The following is an 11873-nucleotide window of genomic DNA, read 5'->3' on the forward strand; positions in this document are numbered from 1 at the left end:
ACGCTAGTTGACGTGCTGCTGATGGCATTCCCACATGACAGCAGGGGCTCAGTGGAAGCACAAGGCAGAGAAGGAGGAGGAGGAGGAGGAGGAAGAAGTTGCCAACGCAGCTGTGGCACCGCTCAACACCTCAGAAGGGAGGGTTAGCATGGCCGAAATGTGGAAAAGATTTGTCAGCACGCCACAACAACCAGCACCACCAGCTGATGTGGAACATCTAAGCAGGAGGCAGCATTTCACCGACATGGTGGAGCAGTATGTGTGCACACGCCTACATGTACTGACTGATGGGTCTGCCCCATTCAACTTCTGGGTCTCCAAATTGGCCACATAGCCTGAGCTTTCCCTTTACGCCTTGGAGGTGCTTCTCGGCCTTTTGGCTAAGATCAAGTGTAGTATCTGTTCTTCAGTCCTGTCGAGCTACGCTCCAGGCTGTACTCCAACCTTGGTATGCCCAAGGTTGTTGAGCGGAACGGAGAACCACACAGCATCTCCGGGTCATGGAGCATGGGTTGCACAGAGGCCTATGCGAAGTGACCAGGAGCTCTGCTGGATCGAAGCCAGGAGGTGCGGGTTGTGTTGAAAGCCCAAAAGTGGTAGTGCCCCAGGGGTGGTGTCCCGGGGGTGCCTGAACTCACGGGTGTCCGGCCTATTGAGTGATGGCACATTTGCACATGCACTTTTTTTCACACAATTTTAGCACACACCTCTATTTGCTCGGCTTCGGCCTTGAAGATACGAGGAATTTTTTATAATTCCGGCCGAATGTCCGGGCCTTACGGCATACATTTCACTTATTTATTTTTATGTCACTGTGTGCACTTTTCCACGTTTGTGTGTCACTAGGATTTTCAAGGGTTGCGGCGCCCTAACGGGTACCCCCTCCTTGAGGTCTAGGGGGGGTGTGTGTGGCCATCTGGCTCCTCACCCCCCTGCCAAACCCCTTGGGCTCTCCCTTCGGGGAGAGTCCAGACCTTTGTTGAAGCTCCTGGCTGACGCCTTGGGTGGCAGCCTAGGCGAAAGCCGGGAGCATAGATGGGCGAACCCTTGGCTTCGGCTGAGGGTTGCCACTTGTCCCGGTCCCTTGCAGGAGCTTAACGGCCCCGGAGGGACTGGGAATGGTTTGTGGGGGGCTCTTCTCTTCGGAGAGGGCCTGCGATAGACCGCGACCTAGTGCACTTTTTTGTGTGGCACGCTGCACGATTTTGTTGCACGAGGTGAGAGCACGATTTTGGGCTTTAAAAAAAAAAAAAAGATACTTCCACCACTCTCTTTACCTGCATAGAAAGATAGTAATCTTCTATGTCTTTTGGCCACAAGCTAGAGAGAGATTACACTATCATGATGTTTTTAAGACACATACTGGAGTTCACATATCAATCTCCATACAGAAGAAAAGATATGTACAGTTGTCAGAAAAAGCAAGCAAACTCTGGAATTACCTGGATTTCTGTATTGATTACTAATGAAATATGGTCTATCACCTACAATCTTTTAGAAGGTCAGCTCACCTCCAGGCCCTCGCATTTAATGTTTTAGAGGGTCAGCTCACCAGCAGGCCCACAACCATAATGTTTTACAGGATCAGCTCACCAGCAGGCCCTCACCTACAATCTTTTAGAGGGTCAGCTCACCGGCAGGCCCTCGCATATAATGTTTTTGAGCGTCACGTCACCAGCAGGCCCTCAATCATAATATTTTAAAGGATCATCTCACCAGCAGGCCCTCACCTACAATCTTTTAGAGGGTTATCTCACCTGCAGGCCCTCGCATGTAATATTTTAGAGGGTCAGCTCACCTGCAGGCCCTCGCATATAATGTTTTAGAGGGTCAGTTCACAAGCAGGCCCTCACCTACAATCTTTTAGAAGGTCAGCTCACCTGCAGGCTCTGGCGTATAATGTTTTTGAGGGTCAGCTCACCAGCAGGCCCTCGCCCATAATTTTTTCATTGTTAGCTAAGCAACAGGCACTCGCCCATAATTTTTTCAATGCTCAGATCAGTAGCAGGCACTCGCCCCTAATGTTTTAGATTAAACAGCAAGTCGGTAGCGTAGCCGGGAGTCAGCAGGGTGGCAGCAGTGGGAGGTCGGGAGCCAAACGTGCCTGGGGTAGACCACCTGCCCAGAAAGTAGTGGTGCAGGGGTTCACGGAGGCAGTAGCGATAGCAGTCAGTCACTGCAGAGTGTTGGTGGTAAAATCACCTACTCTGCATTGTGGCAGTTTTTTGTTAAGTCGCCGGCGGAGGGGAACATGGCCATATGTAGAATATCTGTGCAGAAGGTGAAGCGTTGCCAGGGTGCCAATGTTGGCACCATGGCCCTGCGTCAACATATGCAGTGTCACCATAAAGTGGCCTTGGAGAACCATGGCTCCAATGTGGTGGTCCAGCCTGGTGCAGCAACCGCTGCATCACCCAGTGGCACGCACCCGATTTCAGGCAGTCAAGGCTCCACCACCTCAGCCAAAGGAAGCTGTCTGTCCTTCCCATCATCTGCTGGTCCTGATGCTCCTGCTCCTCCTCCTCCTAGTCAGTCATTCCAGCAGCAATCGATTACTGAAGCGATTGCCAAGAGACAACAGTATGCGTGCACTCATGCAATGGCGCAGAAGCTGAATGTTCTCCTGGTCAAGTTGCTGATACTGCAGTCCCTCCCTTTCCAAGTGGTGGACTCTGCACCTTTCAGAGAACTGATGGCTTGTGCCGAGCCGAGGTGGAGAGTCTCAAGCCGTAATTTCTTTGCCAAAAAGGCAGTACCAGCCGTGCACACATATGTAGAACAGAAGGTGGGCCAGTCCTTGAGCCTGTCAGTGTCTGCCAAAGTGCATAGCAACGCCAATGTGTGGATCTGTAAGTACGATCAAGGACAATATATGTCCTCTACGACCCACTGTGTAAATGTGGTTCCTGCCCAGCCAAACCAGCAACTTGGCCAGACGATGCCGCTTCCGCCTCCACGATCTCACGCCGTTGGTCCTGTGACAATGTCTGCCTCTGCCTCCTCATCCTCCACCTTGTCCTCAGCCTCCACTGCAGGGGTAATTCACAGTGCCCCAACATTATACCACATGTGCAGGGCATGGCGGTGCCACGCTGTTCTGCACCTTGTTTGCCTGGGCGAACTGAGTCACACTGGGGAGGAACTGCTGTCACGGCTGTGTCATGGTCTTGTTGCTATGCGCTGTGACATGTTTGCCTTGATTGCTGGTTGCCAGCATGTGTGTGCACTTATATCCTGGTTTCTTCCCTGTCTGGTGCTGGAGGGGTTAACTACCTGGCTGGGTGTGGCCACTTGGTTTATTTTGCCTATGGCCTGTAGGATGGAGTCAGTTGTCCTCCAGCCTTTGTTGGTGCTGGAGCTTTGCTCCTGACCGGCTTTTTCCATCTGCCCAGTGGAACATAAATGTCATCCTGATATCATCTTCCCTTTACTACCCTATTTTATGTGTGGTGCTGTTTGTATGGGTTGGTGTTATATATCTGGTCGTTGTTACATGTCTGGTGGTGTTTGTTGTCCAGCATGTTTGCTAGACATTCCCCTGTCTATCCGTGTGGCCTCCGGAAGGGGGTGTCTGGGTGCCTCGGAGGGGGAACCACAAGTCAGTGTGCAGCTCTGCCTGGGGGCCACCATGCATCCTGTCCGCATGGAGCGCCAGTCATCATTGTTGTCGCAGCAGCGTGTTGTTTCTGGGCTCTTACCTGCCGATTCAGTAGCTGTTCACTGCCTGTCCCTTTCCTTGCAGCTATGCTGGTGGAGACTTCTGTTCATCTGTGTCTGGGATGAACAAGTTGTCTCAGCCCTTTCTCTGTTTGAGGGATTATCAGGGGCGACCCAGGGTCCTAGGTTCCTGGGTATAAGCCGTCCTACTATCCACGTCAGCTCATGTGGTTAGGAGTCAGGGCGAGGACCTGCTCCTTTATCCCGTTTCTGGCCTAGTTGCTTCCCCGTTTAACCATGCTATACGGTGGGGAGTTTTTACCCACTCCCCAACTGCTCTGCGTCCTTCAACAAGAATTCAAATCCTGGCTTTCTCCGTGACAACTGAAAATCGGAACCATGGTGAGCAACCTCGGGAAGAACATGGTGTCGGTGCTGCATCAAGGAGGGCTGAGCCATGCGCCCTGCGCACTTGTTCAATCTGGTTGTCAAGTGGTTCCTGAAGTCTTCCACCCATCTGCAAGACATCCTAAAAATTACCTCAACCAAAAAAAGATATATGGATACCCACTAAATCATATGAAATAATATCCCAACGCAAAATGTAATGAAAACATACACAACTTTATTGTAATCACATAAATACTCATGATTGACATGACACAAGATTGAAAACACAATTAAAAAAAGCACTGGGGCTGGTGGTGCATGATTGGCGGGTCAGGAAATAAAGTGCAAGTGCAGAGTGCGGTCAGCAGCGAAAGTTGATGAAAAGGATCCGTCTATTAATCAACAATGATGTAGTGACTGATTTAGTCAATAAAAAACAGAGAAAAAAAAAAATATATATACACACCAAAACAGTGTATACCACTGGTGCCACAATATGGCACACAGAGTGTATATGGTCATACAGTGTGAAAAGAGCAAAAGCTAGGTAAAACTGATATTAGTCACCAGTAATCAGTGACATATAGAGAAAAGAAAGACCGGTGAAAGCAATATTGCAATGTATACTGACCACAACCTTGACCTCAAACCATACAGGCACCACCAGTCCACTCCCCGACACGTGTTTTGCGTTCTGCTTTCTCAAGGGAAGTGGCTTCAATGGTGTTGACACTGGGTATATATAGGTAACATATCATATATGGCAAATAACAAAGATGTCCATGGATTGGCTCAAATTTCTAGACGCAATGAGTCAACGCATAGGATAGATGGAAAATTGATCATCGAGCCCAGCCCCACCTATGCACAATCCCCTCTCACCTGTAAATGAACTATTAACGGGCGCCGCTCGTTATATGGCGCATGTATCCCTGCCATAACGCCAGCATGTGTGTGCCCGTCCCCCGGTCCGGAAGAGGCGGTCGCGCGCGCAGCATGCCATCCGCATCATCACAGAGCGAAGGGCGTCACAGCACACAGCAGCGCATGCGCAGTGGAACAGGCGCGCCGCGTCAGCCATATTAGATGAGGGCAACCAGACCAACTATGAAAAAAACATAGAAGGACTTACAGGGGACCGGCTGGACGACTATATAAATATAACAACCAAATGACATGGACTCATGGTCAATGGTTCGATAAGATACATGAATAATATATGATTATGGAAAATAGTATATAATTAATTTAACGGACGCATGGTGGATGTAATGATTCTGCTAGTAGTGTATACATTAAAAAAGGTATGATAATAAAACTGAGGACAAAAGCAGTAATAATAAATAATATAAGAGAATAATACCGAAGTAATAATAGTTACCAATTAATACATTATAATATAACCACTAAATACATGGGAGAGAAAAAAAAAGCAAAAATAAGCCGCATGAATGAAAAAGGATGGGACGAGAATGAAACATGATTAAGAATCTAAAGTGCATGATTGACACAGAATTAAACCAGCAAGTAGGATGAATGCGCTCATGATAGCACACACATCTCATACCCTGTGACGTACATCATTTGGACATCAATTCCAATTCGATGAAGAGAAAGAAAAAAGGGGGAAAAAAAACTAGTGAAAAGCCCAAGCCAAAAAATGTGACACAAAACATTGATTAAAAAAGAGTGAGTGCAAATGCACATGAATAAAGTGATGGTTCATCAAGAGCAAAACTAGTTGAGCAAAAATGCATGCAACGTGAAAAAAGAAATTAATAATATACACCAATACTTGGGTAAAAGAGATAAGTGAAAGACGCAAACACCCCTACTAGGGAGGAGAAATGTGCCACAGACCCTAGATGGATATAAGTGAATGAAAATTCGAACCCATATTGGGTGGTAGTGCATAAAACCAATACATTTGTGACAAGATACATGCCTTATGAAGAAGAGGGGTCCATCATCAACCTCAATGGTAGAGTGAGACGAAATAATAAAAAAGCAGGAAAAAGAAAAGCAAACAAGGTGAAAGAAAAAAGATGAAAAATACTATTACTATTACAGAAACGACGCAAAAGGGATTTTATCATTAAGTCCATTCGGCATTTGCGTCTTGAGCTTGACTATCCACTTGCTTTCCACTTGTTCCAAGTGCTTTTGTCCCTTTCTGTGTCATTGATCCTGGCAGCCGCCCTTATATCACTCTGATGTTCCTGGATTTGAATGCGTAGTTCTCGCGTAGTCATCCCAATATATATGAGATTAAAAGGGCAGGTGGCATAATAAATGACTCCAGATGTGCTGCAATTAACAAAATGCACAATATTATATGTTTGTAAACCAGAAGAGTCACTGAAGGTATCTGTTCTAAGAATGGCCCTACATGTGCTACAATGACCACATGGCACTGAGCCCCACTTGGGACCACGTGTCTGGGATAAAAAAACTGTCTTTGGTGGAATATAGTGGCTGTGCACGAGAATATCATTAAGATTTCTACTGCGTTTTGCCACAAAGGCTGGGGTTGGTGTAAGGATCCGTCCAAGATCAGGATCTGATCTTAGTACGGGCCAGAATTTAGAAAAAATCTTTATGATTTTAAACCATTGAGTATTATAGTTGGTAATCATCCTCACCGTCTGTGGAGAAGACACAGTGTCCCTGTGTCTAGGTGTCAGAAGTGTCTCCCGCTGCATATTCTTTGCACGTAAGTATCCCCGTTGTATATCTTGCTGATGATATCTCCTTTGTTCAAAACGTGCTGTAAGTATATCAGATTTACATTCTAAGTCAATATTAACTGTGCATATTCTTCTCGCATGTAAAAACTGGCCAGTGGGTATCAACTTCTTCTGGTGCCTAGGGTGGAATGAAGAGGCACGAAGTAGGGCATTCACAGCAGTTTCCTTCCGATATACACATGTTTCTAACGTGCTCGTCTGTGTCATTTTAATATGAATATCAAGAAAAGTGATATGATCTGAAGCGACCGTCTGGGTCAAAGAGATGTTCCAATCATTCGCATTCAATCGAGTCAAGAATTGATTAAGTGCCTTTCGGGTGCCTTGTCAGATGAACAGGATATCATCTATGAATCGCATCCACGATATTTCCTGACCACCTGTCTCGTCCATATGTACCTGAACAATTTCACGCTCCCAGTATCCCAAAAACTGATTCGCGTACGATAGTGCGCATGTCGCGCCCATTGCCACACCGTGTAACTGTAGATAATAGTGATCTTTAAACAGAAAATTGTTGTGTGTCAAGATAAAATCCAATAGTATCAAAAGTAGGTCTACTAATTCAGATGGTAAGTTGTGCATCTGTAGAAAGAAACGTGAGGCCCGCAGGCCCAAGTAGTGACGAATGCAGGTGTTTAAAGATTCTACATCGCATGACACCAAGAACATATCTTTCTCCATCGTAATGTGATCGAGTCGCCCTAAAACATCTGTGGAGTCCCGTACATATGAGGGTAGGCACTCCACACAGGGTTTCAGATAGAAGTCCAAAAATTGGCAAACTGGTTCACATAATCATCTATATCCAGACACTATTGGTCTACCTGGTGGTTTCACCAGGGATTTGTGCACCTTGGGTAGCAGGTATAGTGTGGGTAATATCTGGTGCTTCACTATGAGGCCCTGATACATACAGCTCGTAATAATCCCAGACCCAAAAGCTTATTTCAATATTGTGTCCAATTGGACCTTAAAACTTGCTGTTGGCTTGGATTGTAGGCATTTATAGCAGTTGGTATCTTGAAGTTGCCGTTGGGCCTCAGCCTCGTATCTGTGTGCGAATAACTACATTTCCCCCTTATCGGCGGGTTTGAAGACCCCCCCTTTGAGTTCCCGTAGCTGTCTAAGTGCATATCGCTGTTCTTTATTAAGGTTATATTGTTGTTTACTGGGAAGTTGATATAATTCCTGCACTACAAATTTAACGAAAGTTTTAATAGCCGGGCCCCAGGAAAGGGGTGGAAATGTGGCTGAGCAGCCGCGAATGATTGGTGGAAATTTAGGCACACCTACCTCCTGCTCCAGCAGCAGTTCCTCTAGTGTTCAGAGCACTTCCAGTTGCTCTGGGGCTGTAAAGACACAATCAACATCACTTTTAGAGAAATGTTTTTTATAAATCAATTTTCTAGCTAACAAAAAGGTGTCATTGATTACAGTAAAGTTGTCATAGTTAGACACAGGGCTGAAGGATAGCCCCAAAGATAGAACCTCCATCTGGGATTGTGATAGTTGAATATCAGATAGATTGATTACCTTGAGTTCCCCGCTTTTGGGCTCTCCAGAGTTATTGTGTTTCCTTTTAAGTGGTGTCCGTGGTTGCAAGATCTCCTGTCCATTTATCAGCGCCCCTCGTTGTCACTGTGATGAATTGCTATGGTATGAGATCGAGGAACCAGCCCCAGATGTATTTGTCCTGCGCTGGTATTGCCAGCGAAACACCTGGTTATGTTGATAATCAGATATATCACGCTGGAATTTTTTTGCTTTAATCTGCTAAATCTCCTTGTCCCAGCGTGTCTGGTTGTTGTTTAAGTCCTATTTAAACCGTACCAGTGCAATCAAGCCAAGCAGATTATCCTGTAGTAGCGCAATCCATTTTTCAATGTCCTCAAGGTGCTTTCTCTCATAACCAATGAGTAGTTCGATGAAGGTGCGAGAGCACAGCTTACAGGTGTCTTCCCACCTCTGTTTTAACTTTTCTAGTGGAAATGATGGACATACCTGCACCTGAGTCCCCTTGGGGTTAAATCCTTCATGAGATATTGTTCAAGTGCCACTTTGTTCCACCATGTTTTGGTTCTATTTCGATGAAGATTTTTCAGTAACTTCTGCGTCTCTAGAATGTCTGGTTGAGTGGACTGAAGTGTAGTCATCGCATAATCCTGGGAATGCACCTACAATGTGAATTTCAGACCCCTCCATGATTTCTAAGTGGGAGAACTGGCAAAATTGCAGGGTGTTTAAATACTTCTGCTCTTCACTGTAATCAGACCACAGTTTATTAGTATTCCATGGAGGAATCCAAATAATTCCAAGGGTTCACTTTCCTTATTTTTTTGCAACTGTATGATTATTCCAGAACTGCCATGCAATTGGTAATCAGCCAGTGCATTTCTAGATCAGTAGCACAACATTTTACACGTCATGCCACATTTTCTCTTTCCTACTAGAATTATAATTTAACGTATTATGTGGCTTCCAACTATTGTAATTTCTCGTACAGGTACAACCTTGCTCTTACCACCACAATCACACTGAAAACAGAACATTGCCTTAATCAGGATCAACAAACCTCTCTTTATAGATAAGGGTACACATAGGTCTACAAATATTGAAGAATTTAAAAATAAACTAAATAACTTAACATGTCTGCTTTATTCCAAAAACAGCACTACCCTTGTCCACCTGTTTTGTGTGGTATTGCAGCTCTACTCCATTGACTCAAACACAATCCATGACCAGGTGTGGTTCTGTTTTTGGAAGAAAGTAGCCATGTATTTCTAATCCTAGACAACCCCTTTATACTTGTAAAAAGGGTTTCCTAGACAATAAGTTGATCAAAGGATGCTCCTTGCATAGGGGAAATTCACCATTACACAGTCTATTCAAATAATAGGTTGTCTGTTTAATGAGTTCACAGTAACTCTCCTCTCCAGTCAATAGTTGAGGAAATCGCAGATTCTAAATGTTTTTTTTCTAAGCCAAGAACCTTCTTAATACATGAGCATTTTCCCCCACAATATGTACATATTGCTGGTAAATGTATGTCCTCCTCTGTCAACTTACATTGATTCTCTGTTCTGGAGTGTATTCTGATGTTGAATTGTGGTGACCATTTCAATTACCTAGGGTACAGTCACATCATCATTTGATTTTCTGTTCTTCTTATCCATCAGAACAGAATTTTTTTTTTAGCTAATTTTGCATTAGTTTTAGCCATTTCCATCTGATATCCGTGATTTTTTTTAGACAGCCCTCTATAGCTTTAATGTAATACAATTCTAAAACCTAATGTATGGGAGGCAGAAATTACTAGTTAAGCCACATGCATTACTGTAGTTAATGGAAGTAGTACTTTGTTATGCACAAAAATAAATAGTCTCGTGCTCAACTATCACAAAAGACTGCAAACTGATGCAAAATGAAGCAATGCGTGATATTGAAGAGGTTAGCGACTTTGTGTACAAATGTACTGGAAACAGCACTATAATCAACTTACTAATAGGCTGTAATAAGAGCAACTGCATTGCTGTACTCTGCTGTGCAAGGCTAGCTCCTTGTGTTGACAGTTGGCTCAAATGGGCACTGATGGATGGGTACATGACTAGATTCATCCATCAGTGGCCTCTATTGAGTAACACTGTGCACAATATTGGTAACTGCTAACTGCCATGTGTGCAGTGCCATGCACAATGTTACTCAATGGAGTCCGCTGATGGATAGTTCTATGTATGTGACCATTAGTAGCCACGTTGGGGTATTATCATTATGTATACAGCTGTCAGCTAAAGGGGCTGGTGCTGCAAGGAAGGGGACAGCAAAGCAGATCATGCTCTTATTACAGCCTTTTACAGCCTATTAGTAAGTTATAGTACGGTTTCAAGCACATTTGTAAAAGTTTGTATAGACTAGCTAACACCTTAAAGAATTAAGAATGTATGAACATTTTATTATTTCCTTTATTGCTTTGGTTTGCTTAGTGTTTGTGATATTCTGTAGTTTAAAATGGACTCATTGACTAAACAAAATAATGCACCCAGATAGAAATGTTGAATTGCTGTAAAACTTGGCATGCAGTTATGTCTCAGGTAGATATGTAAGTGATTACAGGTGTGGTCTAATTAGACATGGGTCTTGCCAGATGAGGTTTTTAAAAGTGCCTCCCCCATTGTCCTATTAAAAAAGCTCTTAGTGGCTGCTTCTAGTGAGAGATCACTGACTGCTATACATGCCTCTATAACGCATTTGCAGACAATTTGCCCAGTTGCCAGACTTTGAGAGGGGACATGTCATTAGACTGACAGAAGCAGGATGTTTGTTTCGAGAAATTGCCTGCCATCTATGCCGTTCTGATCTAGCTGTTGGGAGGTGTTAAGTGCAGTGGTTACTTAAGGGCATGTACACACTGCAAACAGGCCCAGATACACCACCAGTAGAGAGAATTGTTAGATCTACTGACAAGCATAAGCAGCTCCCAAATATTAATTGTCCACCATCCACACACAGGTGGTACCTTCTTTACACACCCCTGTCTCTGCTCGAACTTCTTCCAAGCACTTAGCAGAATAAAAGCCACCATTGCCTTCTTTTGCAGAGCTGTTGTGTACAAGAAACCTGGACTGCTACAGGCTAGAAACATATCGTCTTAAGAGACAAATTCGGCTTCTGTTTGGGATCTGCCGAAGGTCGAGTTTCAGTATGGAGGCCGCATGATGAGAGCTTCAATCCTGCCTTTGCTGTTGTGATGATCTATAGAGACATTGAATACTACAGTTGGTCACCCCTAGTAGTGATGCAAGGGACATTAACCACTCAGCAATATGTGCAGGACATCCTGCGGCCATATGTGTTGTCATGGCAGGGCTTCCAACTGGCATTTTTCAGCAGTGCAATGCCTTGCTTACACACAGCATAAGTTTCTCAGGAATGTCTCCACCACAATTTAACACTTTCTTGGCCAGCCTGGCCACCAGATTTATTGCCGATCAAGCATTTATGGGCCCAACAGGGAATCCAGCTTCAGCAACCTACAAGTGTGTAGAATATACAGGCCTATCTGCAACATCTGTGGACAAA

At 44.7% G+C, this 11873-nt stretch overlaps 1 pseudogene; it reads left to right on the forward strand.

The window, feature by feature from the left end:
- The first annotated feature begins 360 nt into the window (after positions 1–360).
- LOC122939729 lies at positions 361–485 on the forward strand (annotated as a pseudogene).
- Positions 486–11873: the final 11388 nt, after the last annotated feature.

The sequence above is a fragment of the Bufo gargarizans genome, chromosome 5 (assembly GCF_014858855.1).
Source record: "Bufo gargarizans isolate SCDJY-AF-19 chromosome 5, ASM1485885v1, whole genome shotgun sequence".
In the NCBI taxonomy this organism is placed as follows: Eukaryota; Metazoa; Chordata; class Amphibia; order Anura; family Bufonidae; genus Bufo; species Bufo gargarizans.